At 45.2% G+C, this 14,092-nt stretch overlaps 1 protein-coding gene across 8 annotated transcripts in view; it reads right to left on the reverse strand.

The window, feature by feature from the left end:
• The window catches only part of OSBPL6 (oxysterol binding protein like 6), a 240,256-nt gene that overhangs the window by 207,342 nt on the left and 18,822 nt on the right, over positions 1 to 14,092 (reverse strand). The window contains exon 1 of one of the 8 annotated variants that reach the window (XM_033946819.1): positions 11,927 to 12,010. The exons of 6 other annotated variants lie outside the window; for them this stretch is intronic. The gene's annotated coding sequence lies outside the window, so the exon portion shown is untranslated. Of the gene's footprint in view, positions 1 to 3,642; positions 3,766 to 11,926; positions 12,011 to 14,092 lie in introns of those variants that run through there. One more of the 8 variants, XM_033946817.1, reaches the window with a different exon arrangement.

The raw sequence follows: 14,092 nt of genomic DNA on the forward strand, positions 1-14,092 counted from the left end.
TTCCTGTCTTCACTTCCTCTCCTATATCCATCTCTGAATTTAACCTTTTCCTTTCAGTTTTCCACCATGTATTTTTCTGCATCTCTATCTGCTTCTATTTTACCAGTTTTTTTTGCTAATTCTTCCCTCTCTCCCCCCCTTCTAGCATCTCCTTTCTTTCTTCCCCCTTTATTTTCACTCTTCTAACCCATATCTACTCTTGCCCCCTCCCATATTTCCGCCAACACCTCATCTCTCTCTCTCTCAACCTACATCCAAGATCTCTTCCCATCATCTTTTACCCTTTGCTATTTCCAACAGAGTCGTAGGTCAGGGGCAGGCCCGACGTGAGGCAGGCAACTGATTCCTCCCACCAGAAGCTGCAGTGGACCTCCATGATGTTTTCCAGCCGCCAGGAGGAGGGAGGAGTCAACGGTGCATCCAGATTGTGAGCAGCACTGCTTTCAGTCTTGTCCTGGTCCTGCTAAACCAGTGGTCTCAAACTCACGGCCCGAGGTCCGCATGCGGCCTGCCATGTACTATTTTGAGGCCCTCGGTATGTTTATCATAATCAAAGTAAAATAAAACAGTTTCTTGATCATATGTTGCTTTAGCTATAAATTACAATATTAGTATTAAGACTTAGTCAAAAGGAAAGATTTATAAACTATGAAGAGTTTTACTTTATGCAAAATTGTCATTTCTTTAATAAGACATTAACTATTTTTTTCCGAGGCCCTCTAAGTACCTACAGATCCAAAATGTGGCCCTGCAAAGGGTTTGAGTTTGAGACCACTGTGCTAAACCAACTGGCATTAACAAAACTGGATGCTGCAGGGGCCTTCCCTCTTGCTAAATTGGTCTCAATCCTGCCACTCAAAATCAGGAAGTAACATCAGAGGGGAGCAGGATCGAGACCGGCAGAGTCTTTAGCAATTTGGAAAGAGGGAAGGCTGTGGCGTCTGGCTTCGTTATTGCCAGATGGTTTAGCGGGTCTGGGACAAGTCTGAAGGTTTATATTTGAGTCTACTACCGTAGATTTAAAAAATATTCAAATTTAAGCCTACTGGGCTATAGAGAATGGAGTTGCGGATCAGGGGCAGGCCTGACATGCGAGGCGGGCAGCTAATTCCTCCCTGCGGCCACCACGGCAGTCCTCCATGCTGTTTGCTGGCTGCCAGCATGCACCAGGAAGGGACCTAAGGTTCTGATAGGCCTGAATGCCCCAAAGGAGGGGCCTAAGGTGTCTGGGCCAATCAGAGCCTTAGGCCCCATCCCAGTGAATCCCAGGATGCACTCTATTCACATTAATAATATCTTCCCGGCCTCCCATCCCCCAAGCATGTAAATATTCAAAGGTCAAAATTAGGAAAGAAATCAAGCTCTCCCCTCCCATCCTTCTCTGGATGTGTACGAAAATAAATAAACAATACTAATTCATAATCAAATCCCTACTATAGTAAAGTAATATAAGATGTCAATGGGCCCCAAACTAATTTAATGGCGGGCCTAGGGCCTGATTGGGTCAGGCGCCTAAGGCCCCACCCATAGGAGGGGCCTTAGGCACCTGGGCCAACTGGAATTGGCACAGTGGCCTTAGGCACATGGGGCTAACCCATCCCATGTGCCTAAGGCCCCTCCCACCGGAGGGGCCTTATGGCAACTGGGCCAATTCCCAATGGCAACTGGCCCAATCAGGCCCTAGGCCCGCCATTCTGAGGATGGCGGGCCTGCCAGCCGGCTTCAGACCCAGCTAGCCAACATTAAGGCAAGTTGAAGGGGTTAGGGGGGCCCAGGTAGTGGAGGGCTGTTAGGTGGTTCAGATGTAGTGATCGGCGATTTGCAGGGGTGATCGGGGGGGTCGCGGGGGAGTAGGCCGTGAGCAGGAGGGCCTGGGATCCCTCCTTCCCGTATTTGAGGGGGTGGGGTGTTCGCCTTCTGGCAGAATAGGGTTGAGATGCCGGCAGGAGGGCTTGGGCTCCCTCTTGCCGGTAGTCACGGGAGGGTTGGGGTGCCGGCAGGAGGGCTTGGGATCCCTCCTTCTGGTATTCAAGGGGGGGTGTGCCTTCAGCAGGAGAGATTGGGCATTTCTCCTGCCAGTATTGTGTTTTTGGGGGGATGCCAGCAGGAGAGATTGGGTATCTCTCCTACCGCAATTCGCAGCATTTCGATCATTGGGGGGGGGGATTCTGTAACCGGTGTTGGTTTTGACAGACGCCGGTTAAAGAATCCAGCTTTTAGGCGAAGGACTGGCCTCGCCTTTGCCTAAAAGTTCTGGGTTTGGGCGTTTGGGACTTGGGCGTTTTTTTGATTGGGAATGTGGTATAGGGATCGATGTAGTGGCAGTCTGGGACAGTAGATTGCTGAACGTGCAGGTAGGCCATTCTCAAAAAAAACAGAAAAAAACAATTTGGACTTTTTTTGAGAATGGACATTTCCCTGCTGCCAACTTCAGCGTCTACTGACTTAGGTCAAAAGGAGACTTAGACGTTGTTTTTTTTTATTATGCCCCTCTATAGTTTAATATAGACAGTTAAAAAGTCAGGAAATCAGGAAAGGAGATGTATAAGAATTCTTATTTGATACATATAAAAATACTATAAATAAAATATTTTAGGACTAAATGCCCAGCCCTACCAATAAAACCCACAGCAGAAGTGATAGTCAGGAAATTTGCATGTGGTTATCTAACAGTCAGGAAACTTGCATGTGGTTATCTGACAGAACTTCTGTTATAACTGCTGCTTAAATATCTCCGTGCCTTACCTTTAGTTTTTCTTTCCTAATTTTCCTTTCCCCACTGGTATAAACTGTTGTTTAGCTCCAGAAAGGGATGGGATTTAATAAACAGTTTGTTCTCGTTATTTGCGCACTCCCAATGCACAGTTTCATGTATCTGCGGATGCATCAATTGCTTCCAATATTCACTATTCACAGACTGGTTCTTAAAAAAACAGCTTTCTTTGCAATCAGGTGTTTGCTTCCAGATATGTCCCCCATGCATCTGGAGAGTGAATTGCAGGTACTCCAAGTCAAGTATTGTCCTATGCAGGAACCTAACTCTATTTTCCCAATAGGATCCATTGCTCACTTTCCACGGTTTGAGGCACAATGAGCACTGCTGGAACCTAGACTTAGCATTTCATTATTTGTGATTTTGTGGTCTGTGAACATTTTCAGGAACCATACTACTGCAAATAACAAGAACAGACTGCACTGCCTTCCTGTGATTACAATCAAAGTATATACAGATACTTGTTTTGTACCTGGGACAATGGAGGGTTAAGTGACTGGCCCAGAGTCACAAGGAGCTATAGTGGGAACTGTACTTGGTTCTCAGATCACTGCTCTAATCATTAGGCTACTCCTATGATAGCTTTCAAAAAATTGCCTGCAACAAATAAATGTAGGACTCTCAAGTGCTCCAGCAGATCAAAGAAGAACATTCCAAAACAGCACAGCTTCACTGCAAACTTGCTTACCAAAGACTTTGTTTCCTTGGCTGGTTAGTCTTTTTCCTGGTGCCTATCTGGTCTTCTGGAGCATGATACATAGGAGGTAATTCTTTCAAATGATTTGAAGAGCAGCATAGAAATACCGCATGGGAGAAGAAAACCTTACCTCTGGCACCAATATGCATACTGGCCCTCCCCTTTCTCTTACCTTTTCAGAAGCTTATGTCACATTCCGAGCTATGCAGCAATTCTGTGTCTTGTGCAAAGTGTGCTGTGAGAGCTGTCAGTAACAAAGGAAAAGGATGTGGACAAAATACAACTGCTCTTCCTCTCCTCTCACCATCTCCAATGGGGGAGGAAAGTAGAAAAAGGAAGCGAGGCTGGCCCCTTTCAACACTGAAGGTGTTCAAATGCAAACACCCAAAGGGCTGGTGTCAATGATAGGAGAGAGATGCATCGGTTGATCACAACCTTTATGCAGTTTGGCCAATATTCAGCTGAGACAGTCAGCAATTATTTTAAAACATCAGCCACCATAGCTGAATCAAATCTATATATTTAGTGCTAGTACATGGACAGAGGGTGGTTCTGAATATCTGGATTCAGCAACAAACACTGTCAGGAGGTGAGGAGTGGCCTAGGAGTAGAGCTGCTGCCTCTATAGCCGGAGGTTGTGGGGTCAAATCCTAGCATTGCTCCCTATGACCCTACATGTCATTTAATACTCCCTGCCCCAGGTACAAAATAAGTACCTGTATATGTCATATAAACGACTTTGAACATGTAACCATAAAATGGCGGTATATGAGACCCATTCGTTTTTTCCAGATATTGGCAACTTCAGCCCAATTTTCATATAGCTCTCTGGTTTAAAGTCCTACCCTTACTCAGCTCACAGACTGCCCTAGTGCTCTCCAGGTAGCTTCAAGACAATTTGCAATGATTTTCAGTGACATTATCTGATAATAGAACAAAAAATTAGGGAATGGCCCTAGTCAGTAGCACCTTCTGCCAGATAAATAGCTTAAAATATTGGCCAAATTGTTAATAAACTATTCTGAATAGCAATAGCTGCTCTCTGACATTATATTATGTCACTGAAATTTTCCCACTGACTTGCTAAATTCTAAAAGAAAGAAAGAAGATTTTTAGGTTATGAACTTCCTTATATTTAAGGATTTCTGACAGTATGACAGTTCAATCCTTTAGCATAAGATATGTAATGCCTCAAGGGTAATAGAGGAACTCAGACACAAACATAGCTATCTCCCTTAACTCTTTAATTCAGCCAATCCAACACAGAAGGCGTTCGACAAGGTCCCGCATGAATGTCTACTTCGAAAAATTGTGAGCCATGGAATTGAGGGTGATATACTCACATGGATTAAAAACGGATAGGAAACAGAGAGTGGGGTAAGGAAAAATTATGTTCTTACCTGTTAATTTTCTTTCTCTTAGACGCAGCAGATGAATCCAGAGACCAATGGGATAGCCCACATCTACCAGCAGGCGGAGATAGAGAAACTGATTAACAGGTGGTCCTATTGGCTGGCACTCCTCCTGTTTCATCAGTATAGCTCCTTGCCCAAGCACACGTAACCAGCAATAGGCATAGCATGTAAAAAACTTCTTTCCCAGAACAAATTGCAAAAGGCAATGATACAGAATACAACTATCAACCACAACAAACCGCGAAAGTTGCACAAGAAAAAACCGACAGACAATACCAGAAAGGGTGGGGCTCTGAATCCAGAGACCAATGGGATGTAGCAAAGCAATCCTCAATCTGGGTGGGAAGCAAACGCCGCCTCCGCAACAACCAAAGCACTAAACACATCTACCGCATGTGTCCCCACATCCAACCAGAAATGCTGAGAAACAACACTCTCGGAAGACCAAGCAGCCGCGAGACAAAACTCCTCCAAGGAAAAAACCTCTGGACCGAGTCCAAGAAGTAGCCATCGCACTGGCGGAATTGTCATGAAGTTTGTTCGCCAATTGCTTTCCTGCCATCAAGTAAGCAGAATGTCCTTCTGGACCCATCGAGCGATGGCGGCTTTGGACGCCGCCAGAAAATCGAGGCGTCCCGTGAATAATAAAAAAACAGGTGATCTAAACAACCAAAAGGCATTAGAAACCTTGCTCTCGAAGAAAGCTACACACTATCAAAAAATGCAATAAATAAAAGCACGACTCCCTATTTCTCCTCCCAGGAAGAAGGAAGGAAAAGTGAGCTAGTCATAAAAGAAAGGATGACACCCCCTAGAAAGAATTGTGGTACCGACTGAACTGATACCCCAAATAATGGAAATCAGAAATAAGAATCCCCGCTGAACAAGGCCTGCAACTCGGAAAACTGCAGAGCCGAAACCAAAGCCACAAGAAACCCCGTGGTCGACGGCACAAGGAGGAAATGACACCTACGGGAAACTGCGAAGAGGTACCGGAAGATTGCACTCCAGACAGGGCTTTTAAGAGGTGTACAAATATACCATGCTCCGTTTAGGAACGGAACTACATGAAGCTGAGAAGTAATCGAAAAGCAATATACCTAGCCCCGATAACCAGCTAAGAATAACACTTGAAGTTGAAGGGAATGGAACGCTAAGCCTTTGGCAATACCCCGGTGCCAAAAAGCAACTATGTAAGGGTGCAAAGTTGAGAAGTATCCAAAAGGAAGCAGAATCCACAGGTGAAGACGTCTGTAGCGCCAGGATAAGAGAAGAAACAACCCGCAGCGCATAACCCTTACACGTCAGTCAGGACTTCTCAAAAGCAAGGTTGTAATACCAAAGTAGTACGAATATCCATGTCGATCGGACCCTAGGTGAGCAAATCTGGAGATACCAGGAAACGTCATAGTCCAGCTGTCGAAAGAGTCATCCGATCCGCATAGCAAGGATGGCGTAGCCAAGCCAGAATTCTACAAATACAGTGCCCGGAAAGCAAGCTGGAGATGGCAAATCCAAGCCATCATCAGCCAGGGGAAAACAGTGAAAAAGAGAAACCAGAGGTGAGAAAGAAGCCACGCTGTTTCCCCCCTCTAACTCCCACTCCCTGTGCTAGGAAGTATTGAATCGTGAGACAAGACCAAGAGGTCTAGTACCAGGAGATCTCATGTCCATAAAAAGAGCTGGAACGCCTGAGCCAAAATTCCCAATATCCAGGACGTGATTTCACTATCACTAACGTGCACACTAACTTGAGCGTACACAGTGCTGAACACTGTAACATACAAGAAATGGGTCATGGTCAGATTGCACGGAGAGAAAGTCTATCCAAACTCTTTTCTTGACCCCTAAAATGATCTGCCAACAGAAGAGGAAGATGAGGGTCTACCCATCGAAGTAGAATAACAACTGTACCCGGCAATGGAGTACAGCACCTACTGCCCAAAATGTAGAGAAATACCCCCATCAAAATACCGACTGAAAGGCCCTCAGCGGCATTCCGTAAGAAGGGTCTGAAGCTCTAGAAAGGTAGCCTGACCACGCTCAAGAGTAGAAGAATGAACAAGTACGGAGTCGACCCTGAAGACCAGACTCCTGGAGCTGAGGATGGAAGGCACCGAGTCCCCCCAACCCAACAGCCCGGGATGTATGGTGGTCATGAGCTAGTCCAGCAAAGACCGAGGCATGCCTTTTAAAAGAGAAATCTCGCTGAGCCACCAAAACATACAGAGGAGCCTATCAACTAATCGGAGCCCTGAGAAACCGGGCACCACCAGAACAAGGGCGACTGCTGTAGCGTTATAATGGGAAAGCAAGCCAAAGTTCCCAGCGCGGTCAACAAGAGAATTCCATACTCTGAGTCATGGTGACCAAAGAAGCCTGCAAACCTGAGACTGTGACCCATCGCCCAAGTTTCTAGGAAGAACACATGTCTCTCCCATAGGAACAAAAAAACATCTCCTCGACATACCTATAAATAGTACAGGAGAAAAAAGCGCTGTGCAAATTTCAAAGATTCACGTCCAAAGAACTGAGGAAAGAAATCACCCTGTTCGTGTCAGTCAAATGACCCGACTGAAAGACGTCCGAATCCAGCATTCAGTCAAGAAGAAATTAGGTGAATCACCTGGTAGCGCCAAAACAGTACCTCTGGCCACATTTTCTAAAATTTTCTTGAACCTTGGATAGGAGAAATGGCATGTGCCAAAATCGAAAGCGCTGCCCAAAGAGAAACAAGCAACTAACTGCCAAGGTATTGAATCCATGATTGCCACCCCTCCATATTATATCATTAAATTGATGCCGTCTATCCCGCCAATACCTCTCAGTCTAGGTGGATTACAACAAGAGGGTGCCTCGGCACTGCCATGGAGAATGCATAGGTAAAAGAGGTATGTGGCGGGATCAGGGAGGGTCAATCAGGAATTGCTAGATCAATTTAACAAATGACTGGAAGAAAAACCGGAAAAGCGTTCATCCGGGACACTGCTGCAAAGACAGGTTGTCCAGAGTGAGGCACTATCAATCCAATGGAGATATATCGGACACAATATATACCTGCAAGGCCACTAGACCGTCCCATTTAGGGGCCAGATTGGAAAAGAGAGACCGCACGCCGCTTGTATACAGAAAGAATCGGAGCGGAGTATCTGTTACCATGAAATAGGGGAACGCCGGAAAGGCCTGTGCAACAGCGGAGGAACATGAAAAGCATAGGAAAGGAAGAAAGGTATTCCCCCTACCATAAGCGGATAAGTTCCGCCAGGGCACCTAGCACTGCCGCCCCAAAACTGAGTTCAGTGCCCCTCAGCGAAGGACATGTACCTGGCAGGCAGAAAGAGAAAACACCCTGTCCAAAATACACTGCAGGGATGATGCAAACTGACAAACAGCCCTGTCTCCTCTCTCAGAGAGCCGGTCATCACATGGCTACCAGGGAACGACCCCACGCATAACAATGCGAAGAGGGAAAAAAAAGAAATAGGGGAGCTGATTAACATACGTCAGGAAAAGACGATAGCCGCACAAGGCTGTTGAGTATCCCGAAAAACACAGGACCCTGCGTTGATCCAGATACAAACAAAACCTAGTCCTGCCCGCTTGAAAAGTGAAGGTGCCACCAGGTAACCCCACATTACTAAGAGCGCGTAGCCCCAACAGGAAACTCAGCACGCCAATACAAGGCGGTTTATTTTTATTTTGTTCTTTTGTTCTTTTTTTTGTAAATTCTATATCCCTTGTATTATCATCAGTAAGTGTACAAAATCACTTAAACTCTCCAGCAATATAATAGACATACATATGACAAGGAAATATTGTAATCGCACCACCTGATACCAGCAGCGCGACCCCAAGGCGCAAATAAGAGGCAACAGCCAACAGGCAGAACTCTTACCATACCGGGACCCCGGGATGCAGGAGGAGAGATCCGAACCAAGACCGGGTATCCCTCCCCCGCTGCTGACCGTCCCAGCGGCAAAGCACCTCCTGCTGACCCAGCGCCGTGACAAGCTGTAACCGAGGGGCCAATTGCTGAATGGACTCCCTCTCCAGCGCCCTCAGGCAAGGCAGGATGGCTCCCAGACCCCAAAGAAGCACTTCGGGAGAGAGTCCCACCGCCGCGTGAACAGCAACTGTACCTGCAACCCCCGACACAGTCAGGACCAGAACCGGGAGACTGGGGAGGTGCAGAGATAAGGCCGCAGCTGAAAACAGGCGCCAATAACGCAGTGGCTCCGCCGCCAGCGTTGGAGCAGAAGCGCGAGCCACCCGCTCGCTGAAAGGCACTGACTCCACAAGCGCGACTCACTCGGCGGCTTGAACACCGCCGCAGCACCCACTGCACATAGGACAGCCCCAGCGAACAGACCGCAAAAGTCAGGTCTCTCCCGCCCACGCACAAAAACAAGTGCGCGGGAAAACACCGATTTGAACAACAGTGCCCAAGACACCAAACAGAAGGCCTGAACTGAAAAAAGCACACATTGCAAATGAAAAACTCCCCATACTGCACATTGTTCACTGCCCTAACAAGGCTTAGAAGATGAGGAAAGCTAGTTGGAAGACACGCGACCGCACAGCTGCAGGTACTCCAGAACAAGCACAAAACCAACACAAATCCGTAGGTCCAAGACAACCGCAAAATAATATAACCCGCAGGGCAATGCAACAAAGGGATTCTCACAACCAGGCTTACAGGACTGACAGACACCGGTAGACAACGGTTGAGCACCCCTGAGAATGCATAACTGCAAATAGCAAATGGTCTCTTTTTTTTTTTTCAAGGGAAAGAAGAAAAATTAGAGACCCAGCTAACCCCTCTATCACTGGAGGGAGGGTGAGGCAGGGACAAGGAGGGGCCCAAGTGTAACCTCTAAAGCCGGCACCGTCCAGCCGGACACCCCTGTCTCACTGAAGAGGGAAACCTCAACAGGAGAAATATAAATGCTGCCTCACTGAAGAGCAAACCTCAACAGGAGAAATATAAATGCTGCCTCACTGAAGAGCAAACCTCAACAGGAGAAATATAATTGCTGCCTCACTGAAGAGCAAACCTCAACAGGAGAAATATAATTGCTGCCTCACTGAAGAGCAAACCTCAAAAGGAGAAAATATTTATCCAGCCACAGCCAGAATTCAGGAGCTAGTGGAACAGCGACTTTCCCCTGCTGGGAGATAGAGCATACTGATGAAACAGGAGGAGTGCCAGCCAATAGGACCACCTGTTAATCAGTTTCTCTATCTCCGCCTGCTGGTAGATGTGGGCTATCCCATTGGTCTCTGGATTCATCTGCTGCTGTTGCTAGGGAAATGAACAATACTCGGACTGGAAAAACGTCACGAGTGGAGTGTCGCAGGGTACGGTACTCGGGCCTATGCTCTTCAGCATATTTATAAGCGACCTAGAAATTGGCACGATGAGTGAGGTGATTAAATTTGCAGACGATACAAAGTTATTCAGAGTAGTGAGGACACAGAAGGATTGCGAAGACCTACACTGAGACATAAACACACTCGAGGAATGGGCCGCGAAATGGCAAATGAGGTTCAACTTGGATAAGTGCAAGGTGATGAATGTCGGTAACAAAAATCATATGCACGAATACAGGATGGCCCCCAGGAAAGAGACTTGGGAGTACTTGTAGACAATCAATGAAACAGTCTGCACAATGCGTGGCGGCAGTGAAAAGGGAAAAACAGAATGCAAGGAATGATTAAGAAGGGGATCACAAACAGATCTGAGAGGGTTATCATGTCGCTGTACCGGGCCATGGTACGTCCCCACCTGGAATACTGCATCCAACACTGGTTGCCGTTTATGAAAAAGGACATAGTACTACTCGAAAGGGTCCAGAGAAGAGCGACAAAAATGATTAAGGGATTGAAGGAGCTGCCGTACAATGAGAGGCTAGAGAAACTGGGCGTCTTCTCCCTTAAAAATAGGAGTCTGAGAGGGGACATGATCGAAACATTGAAGATATTGAAGGGAATTGACTTAGTAGAGAAAGAGAGATTGTTCACCCTCTCCACGGTGAAGAGAACGAGAGGGCACTCACTGAAGTTAAAAGGAGATCGATTCCGTACAAACGTAAGGAAGTTCTTCTTCACCCAGAGAGTGATAGAAATCTAGAACGCTCTTCCAGAGGCTGTTATAGGGAAAAGCACCCTTCAGGGATTCAAGAAAAGGCTAGATAAGTTCCTGCTAGACCAGAACATACCCAGGTAAGGCTAGACTCAAATAGGGCACTGGTCTTTGACTTAAGGGCCACCGCGTGAGCAGACTGCTGGGCACGATGGACCACTGGTCTGATTCAGCAGCGGTATTTCTTATGTTCTTATGTTCATAATTTTTGGAAATTTGATTCAAAATGGTATTTCATGCACTATGAATTAAAATATCAACTTTGTGGACTACATTCCTACTGTTGTTTTTGCAGCATACTGCAATAATTCAGCTAAAGTTACAGAACTAGTCATTGAAGATAGTGACAATGCAGATAGCTCTGCAGATTCCATGATACAGAGATCTCAAAATTTATGTGGGCCAGTATCCTCCAAAGGCTATCACTGTGCACAAGAGCTCAGACATTGCAGAGAGAAGGTGCCTTACAAACTGTGCTATTTTACTAGCTGATTATCTCCCTCCCATCTGAAGTAAGATACCCATATGCATCTCTAACAATTATCCAAAGGATAATTAAAGAAAGGAAAACTGATTTCATTAAATTGGACTTATGGACCTGAATGTGTGGCAAGTTTATACATTTCCCTATGAAAAGGACCCTGGTTTGATTCCTGAATCATGTTTAGCACCCAGGGACATTGTTGACATTTATGGGTACAGATGGGGAAGGGGGTGATAACCCTAGCCCATGGATCCTAGCTTAAGAATCAATGATCCAATAACAGACTAGAAATAGCGGAAGGATTTATTAAGATAAAGGAAAAAGCCTTGGATAGTTGTGAATCATGGCTCAATGCACAAGAATTGAAGCACTATTTCTGACTGAATGGAAAGCAAAGAAGGAAGTTGCAGTGTACCTCTGGTTCCTTCTTAATTAGGCACAGGGGTGTCAGTGGTTCATTCTCTGCAGAGTCTGACGGAAGCTGCCTCCTTCCCCATTGAACTCAGCAGGAACAGGGAGTTCCTCCATCAATGAGCTCCAGCCCAGTCAAGCCATGAAAAGCAGACAACAGAAGTTTAGAAAAAAGTTTTACAAATTGTGAGTCCCTCCTCTCTCCCCCTGTCTTAGATTCAAGTACTCTGAAGGGTCACTTACAAACAACATTGTATCCTATATAAGTTTTGCATTCTACTTTTTAATACAGGGCACTCCTTCTTACCCAAAATATCTCTAGGATTTAAATTACTCCTTTACTGTACCCATGAACTTTTAGTCTATTTATGGGGTACTACAAACTAGGGTTAACACTAAAAAGCAAAGATATTAATATTCAAAAACATGGGTGGTGCTGGGGAGTTATCATCATAGGTTACTCTTAAGATGATCTATTTTACTATTAACCCAGGTTATTAGTAACTAGGTCTTATTACATAAAATGGGACCTATACTAAAGTAGCATAATGGTGGTAAAATAACCCATCTTAATGGTAGCTAATGCTAATAATTTCCCCCCTTATTTGATTAACATCAGGTGTTAACTGCTTAAGTCCTGTGTATATTCTGAGTTGGCAAATAGATGTGTTTCTGCCAGACATCCATATTTTTAACCAAATGTTATCTGGATATATGAAGGTAATAATGACAGAGGTGTTGCAGGGACATGGCTTTAAGTTAACAGAATAATTGTGATATTCAGCCTCCATCTGGCATTTATCTTGGTCACAGATTTGTCTCTCTTTTGTAACAAACTCCTACCTGACCCTGGGGTCCATGCAGTAAGCTGTGCTACCCATTAGTACAGCAGCTATTGCTTGATTTTTTTGTGCTATTTTACTCCCAGTGATGAAATCCATTATAAAACCCTTGTACTAAAGGAGAAAACAAGGGACATGCAAAACACAAGCAAACTGCTTAATATTAAATTGCTCCTGCTGCAAAAACTGTGCTAAAATCTAGAACAGGATTTTGCTCACCTTGAAGTGCAGAATTTTTACACTAGTCCCCCACCTCCCAAAATATCTCCAGCAGCGCTGCGTATGTCTAGTGCTATAGAAATGATACAAGGGATACTCTGATTCCAGGTATTTATTTATTTAATTTTCTATACGGTTCTCCCAAGGGAGCTCAGAATGGTTTACATGAATTTATTCAGGTACTCGAGCATTTTCTCCCTTCTGTTCCTATAGGCTCACAATCTATCTAATGTACCTGGGACAAGGGAGGGATTAGGTGACTTGCCCAGGGTCACAAGGAGCAGCATGGATTTGAACCCACAACCTCAGGACGCTGAGGCTGTAGCTTTAACCACTGCACCACACTCTACCAAACACATAAACACCCAGTTAGAGATAAAAACAAAACATACATTTGCTCTTCCAATCCAAGAAGGAAGAAAGGAATTGTATGTTATTTACAAAATATATTTTTCTGAAATAAAAAAGGTAGGTTTAAGATGTCTACCTGAACTCAATAGTTTGTTCAGTGTTCGGGTGATATGTGAAACCCATAAATTATGGAGTTCCCAGGCTGCAACAAAACCAGTCTCGATGCAAGTGTTTATACAACAGGGCTTATAGGCTGCTGCAACTATTAACAAGCAAAACCTAACAAAACTGGATTCTTGATTAAACTAGTAGGCACCAGAGACCTGGAATGTTGTATAAACACTGTAGCAATGCTATTGATCCTGGCATACTCTCTGCACTTTACTGTTTAACAAACAGATGGTGAGAGTGGCAGTTATCTCAAAAACTCATGTCACAGTGTTGTACCACACATTAACTATCGGCAACGGACGACTTTCTCACAGAGGAGGAAATCTCTTATTCACCATGGGCCTCATCTGGGGCTACCTCCTTGGAGCAACAGTCCAGGATGGCGGCTGGGCACAGGCAGTATATCATGAATAGGAGTACATGAATGGAGACCATCGCAGTGGAGGCGTCATGGGCATCATGAGACAGTCAGCAAGGTCTCTTCCCTGAAGAAGCCCTTTATCATCAATGACACTGAAACCGTGAATTTAAGACAATGTTCTATTTTTATTTTTCTTACCAGTTTAAGAAATATCTTTATTCTTATC

This window comes from Geotrypetes seraphini, chromosome 5 (genome assembly GCF_902459505.1).
Source record: "Geotrypetes seraphini chromosome 5, aGeoSer1.1, whole genome shotgun sequence".
Lineage (NCBI taxonomy): Eukaryota > Metazoa > Chordata > Amphibia > Gymnophiona > Dermophiidae > Geotrypetes > Geotrypetes seraphini.